General features: G+C 39.8%; 1 long non-coding RNA gene across 1 annotated transcript in view; it reads left to right on the top strand.

The window, feature by feature from the left end:
* Positions 1-10159: 10159 nt before the first annotated feature.
* Positions 10160-21643, top strand: part of LOC130594096 (uncharacterized) — a 37869-nt gene continuing 26385 nt past the window's right edge. The window contains exon 1 of the long non-coding RNA XR_008970975.1: positions 10160-10357. This is a non-coding gene — a long non-coding RNA (uncharacterized LOC130594096). The remainder of the gene's footprint in view (positions 10358-21643) is intronic.

Here is a 21643-nt window from a genome sequence, read left to right as displayed (position 1 = left end):
TATTCAATTTGATGAATACATTTTCTATTTCTAAAATTGATATTTCAGTGCAGTGAAGTATTTAAGGTATTATCAAAAGAGGACACCTTTTTGCCGTGTTACCATTTTACATCTCTACAGCAATGGAATTAGTATTAGTTCTGTGGCCAGTGTGTAAGGATGACAAAACCCCAGCTCTCACATTCATAAAAATTGAAACCAAGAGGAGACAGAGAACTGCAGAATCATGTCAGGGATTCCACACTGAGACTGTTCATCTTTGTCACTCTCTGAGCAACCAACATTTCAGGGATCCACTTCTCTGGGCAATCTGTTCCAGTGCCTCACCAGTTCCGTAGCAAGGTATTTCTTCCTTATATCAAATCTAAATCTACCCTTTTTAAGTATAAAGCCATTCCCCCTTGTCCTGTCACTACTTGCCCTTGTAAAAAGTCCCTCTCCAGCTTTCTTGTAGGCACCTATAGGTACTGGAAGCTGCTCTAAGATCTTTCCAGAGCCTTCTCTTCTCCAGGCTGAACAATCCCAACTCTCTCAGCCTGTTCTGATAGGAGAGGTGCTCCAGCCCTCTGATCATCTTCATGGCCTCCTCTGGACTTTCTCCAGTAGCTCCATGGACTTCTTATGCTGGGGACACCAGAATTGAATGCAGTACTCCAGGTGTTGTCTTACAAGAGCAGAGGGGAAGAATCACCTCCCTTGACCTGCTGGCCACACTTCTTTTGATGCAGCTCCTGCTAGTATAGTATCTAAGGTTAATCATGAAAACAAAATAAAATAAAATAAAAATTACACGGTGCTTATCATTGGTTTTTCTAAAGCCATGACATGTAAAAGGATGACCAGAAATGTCATACTGCTGTGGTTCAGGCTGAAGCTGACACACTTGTTCTACTTTTTCATTTCTGTAATCTAACTGTAGACTTTGACTTACATGGGCTTCAACCTCTTTTTAATAAAAAAGAAAAAAATCTTCTATAGTCTGATCAATTCCTGGGAACTAGTTCAGGCCCCTCCAACTTGCAGGCAAATTCGTATTCCACCTGGCTTGTCTGAGTAAGGACTCAGACAAGCATTGAGGATACCTGTGAAGCATTGCTTCAAACTGTATGGTGGATGGGGAACTGGCTGCCAGGCTGCACCCAGAGGGCGGTGGTAAACAGTTCCTTTTCCAGCTGGTGACCTGGCACTAGTGGGCTCCCCAGGATCAATATTGGGCCCGACACTGTTTAATATCTTCCTAAATGATGTGAAGGATGGGATCAAGTGTACCTTGACAAAGTTTGCCAAACTGAGTGGGGAAGTGGAAAAGTATGCTTTGAAAAGTAAGGTTTTTCCAAGGGCACCTGACTGGGAAAATGATAAGGGAACGTCGGATATTTTGACTGGGAAATTGAGGTTTGTATAATCAGTTCCTTGTCTTTGAAATGAGGTAATATGACTGTCAAAACTTCAAGATGCTATGTCAACATGTGGCTTGAATGCTTAAGTCCTTGTGGTTTCATAGGCTTATCTACGTGCATTAAAGGATAGTATATACAAGACCAACGCCACACAAAATGACAACTTCAAGATGTATCTAGACAGTTGGCCCTAACTTGTAGTCTCTGCAGTTCAACCCATTGGATGCACTGACCCACTTTCCCTTGCATAGCAATTTTTGTTAAAATATTTGCATTTACTATTTGTGCCAGATGAACTTACTGCAACCAAATGTGTTTCATGGTAAACTAAGTGGTTTTGTTTAACTGCCCCCCTATTCAGTAGACCCAGAACAATCTTATTCCCTGATTTCTGGATTGTATCCAGAAGAATGTAATCTACAGAAATTAGGACACATCAGTTCAGTGGGTTTTAAGTGAAATTTAATGGGAGAAAAATAACAATCCTTTCTCTTCTACCCTCCCTAAAAACCCAGCAAGGAGGAAACAAATGAACTGTTCATTGAAATACGGTCCAGAAAATTCAATAGATGTGCAGCTGTGTTACATGAAACAGTGAAGCAAGCACTTTCTCCAATTAGGACCTAATCATGCAAAGCCCCAGTTCCCTACTGAGAATCCCAGGACTTCTTAAGTTAACCAACACTTAGTGAGGATGACAGACTTCTGTGGTCAAAGGAAAAGAGTTCTGGGTTGAATTTCCCAGTCTGAATCTTAGTCATGTTCCCCAATCAAATTTTCCAGCCCAGTTCCTCAACTCCAGATTCGACAAGAGTTACACAAATATGCCCAGACTAGAGATTTCTAAGTGACCTTGTTATGGAAATGATCTGTCTACAAACCTGCAGTGTACTTAGATTTGATCATTACATTGCTAATGAATGTGCTCATTCTTCACAGACTTATTGAAGATGCAGTTACAAACTATGTTTGCTTCCAAATGGTTTACTTTGACTCATCTCAGTTTGTCAAGTGAGATTTGTCACACTGCTCATAGTGCATGGGTTGTGCTTCCTGACTTAACAGTGAAGCTTTTGAACAACACAGTGATCAAATTATATTGAGTTTTGTGTTCAAAGATGATACACAAGTGTAATTATGTGTAGGATCTGATAAGAACTTTGTTGAACTCAAAGATAATGATGAGAGATACTCTTTCCTGTTCCCTGCTTCACAGACCATTTCACATAAAGTCACATTTTATTAGTTTTATTCTTCAGATATGTATGCTTGTTTGCATGTGAATTCAGGTAATCTTTTACAAAATGAACAGCAATTAAATAGTCACTGGGTACTTACTGATTTGCATTGAGTAAAAGGAGGAATCAAGCAGCTGTTTAGAAATGCTAATTAAAATTTAAAACAATGCCTTTTACCAAATTTATAACATTGAAGTGGAAATTACCATTTTAACTCTAAACATGTAATTTCTTATTTATGACAAATTATCATGACTTCAACGCAGATCTGCAGGGTCACTAATCTTCAAATTCTCTGTCTTCTTGTTAAGCCTACTGACAAAGCAACATGGAAATTTCTTTATTCCCACTCTTCATATTCTTCAGTGAAATGAGTAACAGAGAGTGAGCCCTTGATCTTGTGTGGTTTGATGTTACACCTCTATTCTTAGCAGTTCATCCTCACTTTCTTCTCCTAGAAGCTTATTTTAGTTGTTCATGGACAAAGTCTGTGATCCTTACAAGATATACAAACTCAGAAATTGCTAGAATGTTTATATTTACCCAGTGGTCCTGTTGGCTATTGTAGTATTCTTCCATTTTTATTCTTCAAAACACATTTTTCTTCTCTGTATTCTGACCCCAGACATTTAATATTATGCCAGTTAGATTTACATGTCTTCATGGGTTTTTTTTGTTTGTTTGTTTTCTTTTGTGGCTACATAAGTGGAGTTGGCAGATGAGCATGAATCAGTTAGATAGGGAACTTCCCCCTGCCCAGTTGCTACATCAGCGTCTACAAGCTCATGAGTAAGGTGCTCCTCTAATGTTAGCTGGTCACATGTACTTTCTCTATTGGCAAGAATGACAAACACCATAGGAAGTGATCAATCCTATCCTAAAATAGGCAATATGCTTCAGTCGCCTGAAACAAACGGTAGACAATGTTAAGTCATGTGTCATACCTTCCTCTGTAATGGGGAGGATCAATTTCTGATCCTTATTTCAGAACTTATTCCAAGGTTGAGACACCTTTCAGCTGCTACTACTGAGGCCACACTTTGAGAGGAGGAGGACAAGCTGGGTACAATTGTTTAACCAAGAGATTGCTTTATGTGCTAAGTGGGAGGAGACCTAGAAGAGCTAGCCAAAGAAATGATTAAGTGAGAGACCTTATGCACCTCGAACACCAGAGAGGCACCTAGCTGCTGAATATAGTCAACACTGAGATGTTTATGGACATATATAGAAGTCAACCTTTAGTTAGGGTGTGGGTTTCACTTAGACATCTACACTGTGTCCAATTTAGAATAACTATTGAATCTCTTTTTGTGGTTAATGGGAAGAAAGAGGCACCTCCCACTTGCCTGCTCAACTTGGTGTAAGAAAGTCTTTCTGCATCCATTCCCACAGACACCATTATTTTCCTATAGCCTTTCTGTGCCTCCAGGAACAATCAGATATTGAAACACCAGGATGAAAGGTAGCAAAAAGATTCCACAATATTCTTTGCAGACAGAATCAGCTATTCCCTAAAACTCTGGGGAACATATTAGCTCTGGACCAGCATAGGACTGAACCAGGCCTGGTCTTCATGCATGTAATGATGAGAGGCAAACCTCTTTGCTTGCTCACTTTGCTCCAAAATGTCTTCATCTGACCTTCAACAAATTGCAAATATTGCTTTAGTCCTTTTTTCTTTTAGGAAGTCCCTTGCATCTCAAAAATGGCAACATGAAGATGTTTGAGTCATAGAACCATAAAATCATGTATGTCGGAAAAGATCTTTAAGATCATCAAGTCCAGCCATTAACCTAGCACTGCTAAGTCCACCACTAAATCCTATCCCTAAATGCCACATCTACACAACTTTTAAATACCTCCAGGGACTGTGACCACTGCTTCCATGGTCAGCCTGTTCCAGTGCGTGACAACCCTTTTGGTGAAGAAATTTTTCCTAATATCCAGTCTAAACATGCCCTGGCACAACTTGAGGCCATTTCCTTTTGTCCTTGTTACTTGGGAGACATCATCAGCCACTTCACTACGATCTCCTTTCAGGTAGCTGTAGAGGGCAATGAGGTCTCCCCGAGCTTCCTTTTCTCCAGGCAAAACAACCCCAGTTCCCTCAGTTGTTCCTCATAAGACTTGTTCTTCAGATCCTTCATCAGCTTTTTCTGCCCTTCTCTGGACCAGCTCCAGCACATCAATATCTTTCTTGTAATGAGGGGCTTTCAAGCCACTCTTCCCCAAACCTCTAGCTTGGGTAAGTTAGTAGCTTACTGATCTGATGTTTTTGATCTCATCCCCGTTCACTAGAAACTGCTGTTAGATGCCATTTCACCAACCTTCCTCCAGCTCACATTAGTCTCTTCCTTTTTTCAGCTCACTATTAATCCCTTCTCTTACACGCTTCCTAGGAGCTCTTAGGAATTTCCACATTGGCCACAGGCTCCTTAACAAATATGCATTCTCCTCATGTTTCCCATTCTCTGTATCATGCCTATTCTGATAGCCTAATTATTGACATTGCTAATAAGCAATGGAGTAAATAGAAAGGTAGAAGGTATGGTGATTTAGTATGCCTTCAACTGCAATGTTCTTTTGCGGTTAGAACATGTCATCATGGAAATGAAAATTAACAGTAGTAGTCACATTGTTAAATTGAGCTAGCACCTGAATTTTTACAGTTTTGATTTCTTCCTAATAATGGAGGAAAGCACAACTGAAATTCTTAAATTATGCATTTTATTTCAATCATTTTTCTTTGACATGAAATTTTGAAAACTTTTGCATTACTTGATAGTTTCTATGCTGCAGGGGTTATAAAGCATGTGAAAGAATCCATGTACCTTCATATGTTGCAGACAGTTTAAGTTTCAATACGGTACATTGAAGGTCACTCTTAACAGAGTTTATGATTCAAACAGTAGACAGATCATGTATGTTTATTTAAAGTCTCAGATAAGAAGAAAAAAATTTACATCCTTTTTCTTGCGTCTGATTTGAAAACAGATGAATTTGAAAACTTTCAGTGGTTGCTGGAAGCCATAGAATGAACTATATAAAGATCAGAGAAGCACAGGTTAATTTGCTTTCCTTCTTTAAAATCTTTATCAGATACAAATGGAACATTATTTAGAATTGAAGAGGTATTCTGCAGACTTCTACTGGCTTTAGGATTCTGGGTTCAGGGGAAAGTCCAAGGCAGAAGAAGGAAATCACTTCTCTCATAAAGCATGCTTAGGTAGAGATTACTTTTTTCTTCCTCACCGCTGATATGAATTAATCAGAAAGTCCTGTTTCTGCTGAAATTACAAAATTTGTTCTTGTTTCCCAAAATGAATATGGTACAGTATTTATGTTCCCATTTCTGAAGAACACAGCACTTCTCCTGAACTCCTGACAAGATTGAATGTTAGGTTAGTTTTACCTGAGGACCTGGATTAGTCATTCCTAGATGATATAAAATGAATAAAATTATGAGCATATTTGTCCAAACACTAAAGGCATTTGCCAGTTAAAGGCCTATTGTATATTGCTTTGCCCTGTACTGTCCAAGCACCTGCGGCTGGCTGTCATGGACCTTGAATCTCATCTAGTAAGGTGCTATCATATGTTTCTTAAAGTCAGGAGTAGCTTTGCTGGAGATTTTCAATGGGGCCAGGATTTTAACACAAGGTGGATGTAATTCCTCATAAGATCTACTAAGAAAGAAGAAAAAGATTTCTTGACTACACATTTCCTGTTGACGATGCACAGCAGCCAGGAAGGGTGGACAGTATCTCTCATGCTAATGTTAAATAAAGTGTGTTCTGTTTGCAGCTTGAGGTGCTATGCAGAGGATCTATGGTGTTGAGGATTTTGAGAAGAAACTGCATTCATTGAATTAGTCATTTTTGTCTATTAAAGGTTATTTTCTTTCTGTGGTGGGTTTTATTATTCTGGTCACCTCCACTTGTTTTATTTCAGCTCCAGTGGGACTGCATGAAATTTACAGCGCCATAAAGAAAGGAAGAATCAGGACAGCTTTTAAAAGGAAGATCCATATTTTTGAAAATCCTGCATGCTTATTTAGCTTTGCAAACTAAAGCATTTTCAGGGAAAACAGTAAGGCTGTTGTGAGGAAATATTTTTTTTCTGTGTATGAGCATTTCCAGAGCTGAAGTCTCAGGAAGAACACTCCTCTAATTGGGAGTGCATCTATAAAGTGATATGCAACAGGAGATATTTGCTGGGTTTGGTGTCCTTTATAGTTTCCTCAAACTTCATGTTTTCTTTCGGAGTTAAAAACCTGGGTTCAGAAACATTAGCTTTGTATTTGTGTTCCCTCCACCCCTTAACTCATACTTGAATTTCTGCATTAAACCAGATGATGCTGTTGGCAGGGAGCCCTGTTGGGTAATGTAAAATGTGCTTCAAAACACTGAGTACAGAACTGCAAATTGTAGCTTATATCTTTCAGTGTCATTCATTCATGCACATCCTCAAGGGAAAGTGGTGGCACAGGTATTTTGTGTTTTGTTATGTGAGTGCTTCAGATGTGCTTGGACTTTGAACAGGGAAGTCAGAGTAGTCAAACTCTTGCACAGCAAAGAAGTGCAAGTTAACATCTTTAAAGAACCATGCAGTTGATCAATAAGAGAGACAGAAGTTTCCAAAGCTGAAGTAAGAGTGTGTCACAGAGAAGTGGAACATGCCTACAGTCAGAAAGAAATATGAAGCAATAGCTAGGGAATTTTTGTTTCTAGAGGGTGTCTTTTTGAATAAAATGAGATCAAGGTTTGTTCTAACCAGGCTCAAGAACCAGAGTTCCCCCTTTTTCACACTACAAATAAGAAGATTTCTTTTTCACTCCCATCACAGTGTATGTGAACTTCAAATGCAGGTACAAACACATGAGCCAGTTGTCTCCATGACCATCAAAAGCCCTCATAAGCTCTGAAGGTATATATAAAAACAAGCTTTCCTTTATGCAGTATGCTCACTATACTCTTGAATCAGTGGAGTAATACACCAAGTTATCTGAAGTATATGCTTAGGAAGTACTGAATGGAAAAATCAGTAAGTTTACAGAGCAAGGACAAAAGTATGCCCTCCCCTTAAATCATAGAATCATAGAATCGTAGAATCATAGAATCACAGAACGGTTTGGGTTGGAAAGGACCTTAAGATCATCAAGTTCCAACCCCCCTGCCATGAGCAGGGACACCTCACACTAAACCATGCCACCTAAGGCTCCGTCCAACCTGGTCTTGAACGCTGCCAGGGATGGAGCATTCACAACCTCCCTGGGCAACCCATTCCAGTGCCTCACCACCCTAACAGGAAAGAATTTCCTCCTTATAGCTACCCTAACCTTCACCTGTTTAAGTTTAAACTCATTACCCCTTGTCCTATCACTACAGGCCCTGATGCAGAGTCCCTCCCCAGAATCCCTATAGGGCTCCTTCAGATACTGGAAGGCTGCTATGAGGTCTCCACGCAGCTTCCCTCCTCCAGGCTGAACAGCCCCAACTTTCTCAGCCTGTCTTCATATGGGAGGTGCTCCAGTCCCCTCATCATCCTCGTGGCCCTTCTCTGGACTTGTTCCAACAGTTCCACGTCCTTCTTATGTTGAGGACACCAGAACTGCACACAATACTCCAGGTGAGGTCTCACAAGAGCAGAGTAGAGGGGCAGGATCACCTCCTTCGACCTGCTGGTCACGCTCCTTTTGATGCAGCCCAGGATACAGTTGGCTTTCTGGGCTGCAAGGGCACACTGCAGCTGGCTCAGGTTCATTTTCTCATCGACCAACACCCCCAAGTCCTTCTCTGCAGGGCTGCTCTGAATCTCTTCTCTGCCCAACCTGTAGCTGTGCCTGGGATTGCTCCCACCCAGGTGTAGGACCTTGCACTTGGCATGGTTAAACTTCATGAGGCTGGCATCAGCCCACCTCACAAGTGTGTCAAGGTCCCTCTGGATGGCATTCCTTCCCTCCAGCGTATCAAGCGAACCACACAGCTTGGTGTCATCGGCAAACTTGCTGAGGGCGCACTCAATCCCACTGTCCATGTCACTGACAAAGATGTTGAGCAGGATTAGTCCCAACACTGACCCCTGAGGGACACCTGAGGTAACACTTGTTACCCCTCTTCAGTTGGACATTGAGCCATTGACCACAACTCTTTGTGTGCGGCCATCCAGCCAGTTCTTTATCCACTGAGTGGTTCATCCATCAAATGTATGTCTCTCCAGTTCAGAGACAAGGATGTTGTGCGGGACAGCGTTGAATGCTTAGCACAAGTCCGGGTAGATGGATGTCAGCTGCTTTGTCCAGCAAAAGCAGTTTTTCTGTCTTATAAGTGAAGTCACTCCGTATGTGACAATCACACAGTGCTCTCTTCATTTTCTCTGAGTTATACAACTTTGTACTATGCAAGAATAACAAAAGAGCCATTATCCATCCCTGGCAGTGTTCAAGGCTGGGTTGGACAGAGCCTTAAGTGACATGGTTTAGTGTGAGGTGTCCCTGCCCAAGGCAGGGGGTTGGAACTAGATGATCTTAAGGTCCTTTCCAACCCTAACTTTTCTATGATTCTATGATTAGAAACCACAGGGTATGAGGAACTTCAAAACAAGGGAAATACATGAATAATGGGTTTATTATGCAGTATTTTTTTTTATTACATAAGCATGTAACAACATGCTTCAAATTACTTTAAATTATATGGGGGAGCACGGCTCTGCAATCCTAGCATTTAAGTCTGATGTCTCAGGGTGAAAACTCTGACCCCTTGAGGCATTCTCTCAGAAGAGAAAATCAAGAACAAGAAGTACTTTTTTCAATAAGCAAAAGAAGAGTATCTTGCTGAACATATTTAGTGGTAGATAAGTCCTTTTTTCACACTGAAACTAGGAAGCATTCTTATTTATAGACGGCTGACCTAATACTGCAAAAGATTTTCACTGATGATGTGATGAAATAAGCTTGTTGTCAATTTTATAAGTCATGAATATTAAAAACCCCAACCCTTCTCTGTGCATAGCCACAAACCAAAATATCAGGGAAAGATGTAATCCTGTTGTGCAAGTCTAAATCTTTTGAAAACTTTAATTTGATTAAAAAAGTTTGGCATGAAAATAATTGGAAAATAATAGCATCTGGATGGCCCAGATATAATACGTAATGCTAAAATTCTCAAAATTACACTGAAAATCCCAACAAGAAAAATTACATAGCAAGAAGAGATAGCCTCTACTCTCCTAATTAATTTTTAATTAGAAAATTACCATTGCTGATAGAACATCAGTGCATATCTCTTTCTAGATTTATTACAATGCAGTTAGCTCACAAGTGTCTTGGAATATTTATAAGTCCATGCAAAAATATTTAACTACAAGAATTACTTGATATACAAGATATAAACTCTTAACTTACAAGTCCACAAATAAAATTGTTTTCTACTGTTACAATGGTGTCAGTTAGAAGCTCTATTTTAATAATTTATAACACACATTTTCTGTATAATTATTTAGTTATTTTTGTGGTTTAAAATGTTTTTACTCAATAGCCTAGAATATGTGCAAAAATCAAAGCAATCAGTTCCTTAGTGCGTATGATCCCAGAAGTAATTTTATTTCCTCCTCTCCTTTCTTTATCCACAAGGCCAAAATCTGATTAAATGTCCTGCTTTCCTTGTATGAGAGGGTTCTGATCCAGTGGAGAAATGGTGGCACGGTTTTCCATTTGCCTAGGTAAATACTAGGTGTATTGCTGAAAAAAATCAGACTCTTAATCCAGGATTTTGATGACATGGACAATTCATCTGTTAAAATGGCACCTGCATTTCTTATCTTGGGAAAAGTAACCTGCCTTCATCTTAGTCATTCTTTTGTGAACACTGTTGCAAAGAGCTACTGTGTTTTCTCATAGCTTTGTGGCTTGAACAAGCCTCTTAAATTTATTACAACTATTTCCTTGTGTGTACATGCTGATTTTCAGGATTGCTCAGTAATGTCTGCTATATTCAATAACAGCAATAAATATTAAATTTTATGAACAAGTTTGGCGAGTCTTGCTTGCACTTTTTAGCTTAAAGTGCTAGATGATGAAAAAAGTTTTTCACTGATGCAGTAGAAAATAAAGGGATGTGTATGCAGGACTCTCATTTGGATGTGCAAAACTGGAGGGTATTTGTAGTAGCCCCACACAGGGACAAATTTGTGCTAGTTTTGGATCCTAGTCTTTTTGCCACTTGGCTTTGCTCTGAAGTAGACAGAAAGGAAGATCCATTCAAAAGAAGTAGGACAGAAGACTAAAAAACATTCAATCTATTGCAGATATCTGAAATGAAATATATTTGTCTTTTGCATAGGTTCCACAGGGGAACTTATGGAGGGAGGCATAACAGCTTTATGGCCCACTTACACCTTGGTCTCAGGCTCTTCTGGGTGTTAGAATGGCTTTTTCTGTCATATAAGTAAATGGAATAGAAGCAGAGCAGCTCTTGCTTAAATTGCTTTGGGTGCAATTACACGTTTTACACGTTTGCAGTTTCTCTATAAGGCGGATCCATTAGGCAGCCTATCAATAGTCATCTAAAGAGTCCTGCCTGGAACAGTTTCTGGTCAAGAAAATTTGTAATTGTCATATAAAGGCACAAAGGAAGGAATAAAAGTTACATATGTTTAAATATATTTTTTTTTTATTTTAGTGCAAACAACTGTGATAACATGATGACATCAAAAAGCAGACTTCATGAATATCTGTACTTTAAACTATGCTTCCCCACTGTTTTAATGAGTGATATGCAAATCCTTTATCACTGTTTTCAACCAAATAATTGTGTAGTTACTGTGTCAGGCCTCATTTGTAAGACCATGTTTCAAACTAAAACAGAAAAGTGGCGATTAGCTTCTGCTCTGTCATCACATTTTCCTTGATGAAAACAGATTGTGTTGATGAAAGGTCAGACTGAAGATGCTGTAGACTGAACTCCAATAATTAGGCACTGGGAGGGTGTGAATATTTGCTGCTCTGCTCATCTGTCTTGCATAGGACCACTTAAACCACAAGAGTCGTTTTTCTTTCATAGAGCTGCTCTGTCTGGAATAATTTTGCTGGTTCTATCAGGAAAGGGTCTGACTAGTCATAGCTTCTGTAATGGTTTCCCCTATATCACACTGTTCTCTGGAAATGCAGGTCTTTAGGAAGTGGTCTGAAAGGGGTTCTCATTGAATTTCATTAGAAATATATTCTGGGTCCAGGAGTTTCTAAGGTGAGACTGAAGCTCAGATGCTAACACTGATCATAGAATCACAGAATCATAGAATCAACTAGTGATTCTATCACTTCCCTGAGCAGCCTGTTCCAATACCTGATTATGCTCTCATTGAAGAGATTTTTCCTAATATCCAATCTAAATTTTCCCTGGTGCAGCTTGAGGCCATTACCTCCTGTCCTATCACTTGTTACTTGGGAGAAGAGATTGACCCCACTTCACTACAACCTCCTTGCAGGTAGTTGTAGAGAGTGATAAGGTCCTCCCTGAGCCTCGTTTTCTCCAGGTCAAACAACCCCAGTTCCTTCAAGTGCTCCTCAGCAGACTTGCTCTCCAGACCCTTCACCAGCTTTGTTGCCCTTCTCTGGACCTGCTCCAGCACCTTGAAGTCTTTCTTGTAGTGAGGAGCCCAGAACTGAACACCGGATTTAAGGTCACCAGTGCTGAGTACAGAGGAATGATCAATGCACTACTCCTGTTGGTGGCCAACATATATCTGCTAAAAGCTAGGATGCTATTGGCCTTCTTGGCTGCCTGGGAGCAAGCTAGCTCATGTATAGCTGCTGTTGATCAACAGCCCCAGGTCCTTCTCTGCCAAGCTGTTTTCCAGCCACAATTCCCCTAGCCTGCAGCATTGCATGGGGTTGTTGTGGCCTAAATGCAGGATCCGGCACTTTGCCTTGTTGAACCTCAAAACTTGCTGAAGCTGAGGATTTACCCTGTTCCTATAGTATGTGCTGAGCTTTGTGCTCCTGCAAATCTAGGCTGTTCCTGAAGTGCTTTATCTAAATGTAGCCTGAATGTCAATGACATGTTTCCGACAGAACAGACAAATTTATTCTCATGAATCTTTAACTTGCTGCCACGAAGGAAAATCTTGATGAAGAATTCTGGGGTTCAGACCTCATGCTTGCCACATCCTGTCTGCATTCATGAAATGCCCCTACTGCTATCTATAGGCCAAAATGTCTATTGACAAACCACATGTGTGTATTTGTTGTTGAGCCACTGGATTTCACAATCATCTCTAGACAGAGATTCCAGAAGCTGTTCCTTCTGTTGGAGAGTATGAGATACGAGCCCCAGTGAGCTCACAGTGTAGACTGATACACCTGAACATCTGCAGAACATGTTTTATGTTGAATGCCTGTCAGTAGCTATTGCTACCTGCCACAGGAAAAACTGCCTGGCTCTTACCAATTCTCTTTCTGGTTTTCTCATGCTCTAGACAAGTTATTATTATTTTTTTAAAAAAAGATCTTTCTGCTCTTAGCTGTTTAATACCTTTTTTTTTTTTCCTGAAAGTTGTTTACTTTATGGGAACTTCCTTAACTATTTAGAAAAATAGAATCATTTAAGTTGGAAAGGATCTTTAAGATCATTAAGTCCAACCATTAACCCAGTACTGCAAAGTCCACAACTAAACCATGTCCCTACATGCCATGTCTACATGTCCATTAAATCCTTCCAGGGATGGTGACTCCACCACTTCTCTGAGCAGCCTGTTCCAATGCTTGACAACTCTTTTAGTGAAGAAATTCTTCCTAATATCCAACTGAAACCTCCCCTGGTGGAACTTGAGGCCACTTCCTCTTCTCCTATTGCTTGCTACTTGGGAGAAGACACTGACACCCACCTCGCTACAACTTCCTTTCTTCATTGCAGTTATGGCTATGACCCCACTAGCATGCCTCAGAGACTGAGGTGACACCATTAGACAGTGCTAAAATCTGATTTTAGCAATACCAGAGCTGTTAACACTTACTGCCCGCAGGTAGCACAGGCTTGGTTATGAGGGCTGCACTAACTGTAGTCAGTCAGCTGACTACAGTTGACAATTGTCAACCAACTCAATTTCATTGTCAAAAAAAATCTAAAATACTGATGTCAGTGCAAATTAACATTGCCACTTGTTATTAGCATTCATAGGTTCAGCGTGGACCACTCACTTTGCTATGGTAGGTCTTACATCAAAATAAACACAGATCAGAACAGAACAGAATGGAATGAAACAGAACAGAACAGAATGGAACAAAACAGAACACAACAGAGCAGAACAAAAAAGAGAATATATCAGTTGGGAGGGACCTACAACAATCATCCAGTCCAACTGCCTGATGTCTTCAGGGCTGACATGAAGTTAGAGCATGTTATTAACAGCTTTGTCCAAATGCCTCTTAGACACAGGTCTGGGGCATTGGACACCTCTCTAGAAAGTCAGTTCCAGTGTTTGGCTACCCTCTCGGTAAAGAAATGATTCCTAATGTCAATTGTGAACCTCCTCTGGTGCAGCTTAGAACCATTCTCATGTGTCCTGTCACTGGATCTCAGGGAGAAGAACTTAGCACCTCCCTTTCCACTTCCCTTTCTCGGGAAGCTGTAGAGAGCAATAAGGTCACTCCTCATCCTCCTCTCCAAAGCAGACAAACCCAGAGTCCTTAGCCACCCCTCACAGAAGATGCCTTACAGCACTTGCACCATGTTTGTTGTTTTCCTTGGACCTCCTCTTGCTACTGACATACTTAAAAAAGCCTTTGTTGTTGTTTGACATAACACTAGCCAGTTTCAACTCTAGTTGAGCTTTAGCTTTTTATGTCTTCTCCTTGCATATGCAAACCACAGCTCTTGCTGTGAAGCCTGACCTTGCTGCCAGAGATCATGCAATTTTTTCCTCTTGAGCATCATGAGTGGTTCACTGCTCCCAAGCTGGTCTTCTGTCCTGATTGACTGACTTAGGACACAGTGGAATTGCCTGTTCCTGTGCTTTTAACAGGTGGTTCTAACAGACTGACCAGCACTTGTGGACCTATAAGCCCCCAAAAGCAGATTCCCAGGGGATACTGTTACCTATCTCCCTAAGCAGCTTAAAGTATGTCCTCTTGAAAACCAGGATAGCAGTGCTGCTGACCCTTTTTCTCATTATCCTGAAAAATTTAAACTCAGCTATTTATGGGCAAGAGTGCTGCCTACCATCACATCTCGCATGATGAGTCCTTCTCTACTCACAAATAAAGGGTCTAGGAGGGTATCTTTCTTATTTGGCTTATTGACTACTTGTGACAAGAAATTATCTCAACCAAACTTGTGGAATATTTCCCAGTCTTGCTTGTCACAGCAGTATGGTATCTCTATAGAGTCCGGTATTTGAGACGCAAAGCTTTCTGTTGGAGCTATAATTACATGAAATAATTTTTCATGAGATAATTTTTCATGAGTAATCTTTTAAGACTCAAAGAGGTAATTTTTTTACTTGTGCAGTAAATATGTATGCAACTTTTTTGCAACTAATCGAAACAGGGTTTGTGAGCTGTGGCTTTTTCAGTAGAACACTGAAGAGAGTTTAAAACTAATGGAGGAAAATGATGAATTAAATGCTGAATTAAAATTGGGTTTTGAAATCATCTGATGATTTCACAGCTTCGATCTGTAGCTGATACATTCCAGTCTTTGTTAAAGCAGGTGGACAGGAAATCACATTCAGCTCCATCACAGAAATAAATCAGTAAATATGCTATATTTGGAAACAGACACTGTGTTTATAGTAACTTCCTTACCTCCATGGAGTACAGACTGGCTGGATCAGGCCTTTTTGCTGTGTAGTTAAAAACGCACCATTCATCTCCAGGTCTTCATCTACTTTGCTACCAGTTCCTCTGAACTCCTTATGAATACTTTTTGGATAGTCTTTTCCCATCTTTCTTTTCCCTTCATCATAGATTTGAAAATGGAAACAATTATTATAAATGGGCCAGCTTTAATGCTGTATTTTTTGAAAATGTTTTTGGAAAAGCAAGACTTCTTCACTGCAATCAAGAAATGAGACCTAAATAGTGCCTTTGATAGAGAACTTTGAATATGCAATATTAGAAAGTGGGCAGAGGCAGCTCTTTTCAGCCTATTGGTGGTGTATGAAGAACCCCTTCCTGCCTCTTCCTGTTGTCTTTCCCTTAGGAAAGCATGAAAGCCTTACAGTTGCTCACTCCCAGTAGCCCTGCTATGGCTACCTAACTACTCCTCACCCATGGAATTGGTTTTAGGCAATCTCATTTGGACTGTGCAGTCTACATAATATAGTCTGCATGGATGCAGTTAGACATTCTCACACCTTAAGAAAAATGGACTACATAGGACAGAAAAGGAAATGTTTGAAAGTTCCAGTTAAATGTGCAAAATAGAAAATCTATAGGGAGCCGTAAGGGACTGCATGATCTAAAAAGAAAGCTATAGACACTGCAAGTAAGAAACATAATTAGATTTACGATAATTTACGCAATTTTCTAGGACTGGTAGGAAAGGCTCATGAAAACCAGTTCATGGCTGGTTTTCTTTAAGAGTAGTATCCCACTGTCAAAAAAATAGACAATCAGACTAAAAGCTTTGATACTATGTTTAATGCTGGTCTTTAAGGAAATTTGGATGATCTCCATAGCAACTTTGCTAAGTACTAACTACAGTAGCACAGACATTTGGTTTACTTCTTCCATATTTATTTTATTATCCATGCCTATGCCAGAAAATACACATGCTCTGTATTCACCAAATAAAATAAATTTAATACCTCTTATGAAGATTTTATAGCTTTTCTGAATGTGGTTTCTCTAGAATGAATAAATGTGTTTGCTCAGCAGTTTGAACAGCTGTAACAATATTGCACACACTATGCATCCTTATTTCATTTCCTTAGCAAGTGTGAGCAGATTTTAAACAGGTGGGTCAGAATTTTCCAGAAATCTTTTCTCGGAAAAAGTCATGGACTTTTTTTTTTTTTTTTTCTGAGTAACTGCCTCTTTCTTCAATTTTTAGTTACCATTTTCTGCTTTCATTAGGAAAAACAAAGAAAGCAAATGAAAATAATTTGGGCATGTCAGAATAAAAGCCATATGTTACAAAAGAGAGATAAATAATCAAAATCATGTAGGAAAGCAAAGATTTAAAAATGTTTCATTGTGTTTTCACTGATTCTCTTATGAATTTACCAATTTTAAGATATTTTTATTCTTTATTTTCTTAATTACTGTAAGTATTTAAAATTGCACTTCTACTTAGAAAAAGCTAGAAAATTGTAAGGATTATTAATTCTATTTTAAATGCAGGTTTGATTAGACTGGCTTCTGGGCTGTGCTTATTTCTCCCCAGCAACCTCCTGGAGAGAGAACGAGTAGTAGTGAAGTTGGAAAAGGTGCTTGCGGTAGGAAGAGATCTGTTACACATATCTAACAGTTTCTCTGCTGATTAAGAGCTTAGGACTTAGGATACCTCTTCTTCTGGTGTGGTTTGGTATTTACAGAAGATTTTCAGTGGAACAGTTTATTTCAGGACTATTTTCTGCCTTGTACTACTTGGAATATGTGATAAGTATTTTGTGGCTCTTCTAAACATTGAGACTTCTGAAATTGGAGGAGCCAAGAATTGATGAACCATGCCTGTGCGTTGTGTTTAAGCATGGCGTGAGAGTGTATCTCATTCTGCTTATGAAATCTGCAGGCTTGGGGAGGTTGGAGAGATGCAGAACAATCTGGCTTTAGCTCTGTTCAAGAGGTACTGTCTGAATTAGTATTCAGAGGGTGGAGTAAATCACAGGTAAAGACTGAGTATAATGGGAGTCTTGCTTGAAATATTCATATATACCACATACACTGTAGATATCTACATTTTGTCAGACCATTGCCATGCTTTTAATTCGTCTGCAAACCTCCTCCATGGTTGAATCCGAATATGTGATACGTGGAACATACTTAAAAGATGGATGTTGCAGGACTTTCATCTGGCTGGCAGAAAGCAGGTTTAATCTATAGACAATCTATCGAGAAGAGGCCATAGGAATTTTGCACTGAATTCACTGCAACAAGTGCTGCTGCCTTGGTCATAGTAAACCCATAACAGCTTTGATAAAAGCTGTGTGGGGTGGGAAGAGGAACAGAACAGAATTAAAGAACTAGAGATTTGTGAAGTGTAGTATGTTGGCTGGATTCTCCTCAAAGTTATATACAATTACACATGTGTGTACATATATATGCATGTGCTCTTGCGTGTGTCTAAAAAGATTCTGTGCTATATTACTGGGCCAGATCTCCAAGATAATCTTGGGTCTGCTCATCCTACCACTAGAACAATGTGTTTCACATCTGTTTTGAAGGATCAGTAGCAATCTCCAAAGGATATCCTGCTTTATAATTTTTCCCTTTTTATTGTGGTGTTGTGGCTGCCTATAAACCACTGCTATGTTGCCTCTTGTGAAATGGTCGCAGCGGCTGCAACCCTCATTGAAATTCTTGTCAAAGTCATCTAAATTCTCTTGTCACACTGCCAGGCATCAAACTAAATAGGAGCTAACTAAATGGATGTAAAAGGAAGGAGACTAGGTGAGATGAGCAGAAAGCATTTTGCATTGTGGGCCTCACGGGAAGCTGCTGCACTGTCATCTGTGAGCCTGTTGTCTGATGGAGTTTGAGAGAGATGGATGGTTGCTCAGGCTACTGCTGCTATTAGTAAATTTTGTGGTACTGAAAAATTCCCAGGCACTAGATCTCAGTCCTTTGCACAAATTGCTGGAGTGGCTCTTGGATGGTTTCATTTCAGGTCAGCCCTCTGAATGGTTCTAGGCACAATTCAAGGACATGTCATGGGTCAGGGACAATTCTCAATAACCATGTTTGATGTAGCAAGACTATATTGGACTTTAAGTTTATTCAATAGCGTGGGCATGAGCTGCTTCATGCCTGTTGGCCTCCATGTCAGAGAATGGTCCCAAATGTATTTTATTTCCAGCTACAGATCTAGCCATAGGATTTAGGCTCCATCTGAAAAGCTGCCTTATGTACTTCAACCTAGTATCTTCGTCATATCAGTCTTATGATTTATCTTTGATCTAGTTATACTGGCTATATCTACAGCTGGAGATCAGTCCCCAGCACTGATTAATGCGTTAGTCCAGCTACAATCATGTTACCTTTGGTCTTCCAGGCATTTTTGCAGGCGGTAGCTCCTCTTTGAGTCTCAGAATGAGAGTCTGAGTGGTAATAAAAAGCTTAAAAAAAAAATAATTCTTTGTGCCACGGGTTTAGGAAATGACTCACAGGCCACAGAGGATATGGCAACCAATTTATGAAATCTGGGGCATTTCTCAGTTCCTGATGAAAAATGAAAATCACACAAATTAAATTTCACGTTTGGAAGTTTTCTTTGTTTTTTAAAGTTTTTTGCTGACTGATTATTTTTAGCAAAGTGCTATTAAGGCACAAGTCCAGTGAAATCCTGCATGACTCCCCTCATGACTAGCAGCTCATGGTAGGCTGTGGTGAAGTTTGGCTGCAATATGTGGGATTTCAATGGTCTTGCTCCAAAACGGTACAAACATGCTGACCACTTTAAGTCTGGAAAGCCCAGGAGAAACAGTGATTGTCAGAGCTTTAAGCAGAATGCTGATTGATTGATTGATATCTGAAAGAACTTTCATTTCTTTTGCAGAATAAATTCTCAGTCTCCTTGGTCCCTACTTTCACAGCAGCTGGAGTGGCAGGCCAGCAAAGAGAGAGAAGTTGTCCTAGCTCAGCAGAATTAATTTTGGGATTTCTACTGTATACTTGGGCTGAAATGGATCCAATCATTAGCAATCATTAGCTACCCTCTTTTAAGTAAAAATTTGATTGATGATCTAAGAGAAAGAATGTGCATCCATTCTCACCCCCCATAGCCACTGAAGAGTCTGCTTGAGAGATAATCTTTGGTACTTTTGCAATATTTTACAGGGTTTTAAGGTTGGACCTCTAAGAATCAGGTTTGTTTTCCTTATTAGCTCCCCAAAAAAAGGTAATGAAAACTTGGGTATGCTATCAGAGCACCTTGAAGGGGAAAGGATTGGATAAGATCCAGGTAGATGACAGACAACCTATCAGATGGGAAGAAAATCTGATGATATAAACAGAAAAGATGGTCAGGCATGTCAAGTTTATCCATGTGAGTGTTCCAAGCCATCAACATGCAAAGAGCAAGCACTGACCATTGCTGAGCTAATAAAATAAATAGACCTGTTCTGTAAAATTACATTTCAAAAGAGGGCAGGTACATGCAGATTGCTTCTTGAGGGAAGTCTTCGAACTGTACTGACTCCAGAATCATGTCCAACTCCTAGTTTGTCCAGGACAAAGCTGTGCCAGGGACCAAGTTAATAATTTATAGTATAGATCGTTACTTCTCTGATGCTGCTTAATTTACTCTACTGAGGACATGGAGCCAGTAAGTCCCCCAGACATTTCAGGATTTTTCTCCTCAACACTACAAGCTGATAAATGTTCCAGTGTTGATCTCGCAAATTTCTTCAGGACGGGCTTAGCATTAAACCAGCAATCACCTATTTTAGGGTCATATAGCCTCCTGTCAAACAACAGCAAGACTGCTACCCAGTGGCTCCTTAGTAAAGCACAACGATAAGCAACGTGTTTCTATATGTATTCTGATCCTTAGTGCAGTAAAACTGTGGATTGTGCTATTTTATTAAATTATTGGCAGAGATAATATGGATCAAATTTTGTTCTCCCACTTCCTGTTACAAAATGATAGGCCAGAAATAACTTTTCCAGGATTTATTGAGTTAGTCCAGTTTTGAAAATGTAATATTAGATCCTTTTCTTTATACTTGTTTCAATGAGTTTGCTTGGGATCAAGTTTTATCAGTCTGTTCATGTAGCATTCACTTTCCAAACTGACCTCAAATTTATCCCGTAATGTGGGGTTTCACATTTCACACTCCCACATTTTAAACTGACATCCCACATGGTTTCTCCCCAAGGTAGCTCAGCAATAGGCTGATTTCTGGATGTAAATTTCAAGGACTGTTTCACAGGAAGTTCTTAAAACACTGAAATTTATAATCCGCGTTTGTGGGGACTAGCGGGACCTTTTCATAGTCTGACATCTAGTGGCAGCGTTCTGTAATAGCAACGACATAAAAGCGACAGCCAGAGAAGGTCAGAAACGTCGCACCACGGGAAAATTTTAGCCATTAACGTGTAATCAGATAACTTAATTTTGTGATAGACAACCTGTAATTTAAACTTTGTAATCTTCTTAATGTAAGGCAACGCACTGAGTGGTGCAGTAACAAGCTTGTGCTTCTCAAAGAGGTGAAGAAATGTGCATTTGAACTTACTTCATGCTTTTTGATAATGCAGTCTTCTCTTAATTCTAAGTACTGGCACTTTCTTCCAAAATCACAGACATTCATTGCAAAGTCTCCACTGACTTTATAAGGGAGATAAAAGATTTGAAATACAAATAGGAGGCAATACTGATATAAATTAAAATAAGCTAATAGTCCTTTTTAAATCACCCATGTGATGCCTTCTCATTTCCAAAGACAGAAACCCCACAACTCATTGCCTCATGTACACATGTGCATTCATGTATTCTTTACCTGTCTGGGCTCTTCTGGAAAGAGCTGGTAGTTTGCTATGTCAGGAACATCACACCACGGTCTCTGAGTCACTCTCATAGTGTTGTAGTCCACATCATTGGTCACCTGAACACATTGGAATGCCTGTATGTCTCTAAGATTCCTTGTCATGCCGCTGCTGCCATCTCCACAGCCTGCCGCCTTCCTTTTTGCATACAATACTTGTCAAGGCTCTTCTAAAAATCCAGAAAAATTCAAGCAAATATTGCTCATTGACATGTCAATGTTTTGATTTAGGTAAATGGAGTATCGCCCACGGTTTGTATAGTGTAAAATGTTGATTTAAAAATAAAAGTGTTGCTGAACACA

Source organism: Pezoporus wallicus, unplaced genomic scaffold (genome assembly GCF_028554395.1).
Source record: "Pezoporus wallicus isolate ANWC-B61680 ecotype Strahan unplaced genomic scaffold, APGP_CSIRO_Pwel_v1 scaffold_6446, whole genome shotgun sequence".
Taxonomy (NCBI): Eukaryota; Metazoa; Chordata; class Aves; order Psittaciformes; family Psittacidae; genus Pezoporus; species Pezoporus wallicus.
This window is presented reverse-complemented; position numbering and strand designations above follow the sequence as displayed.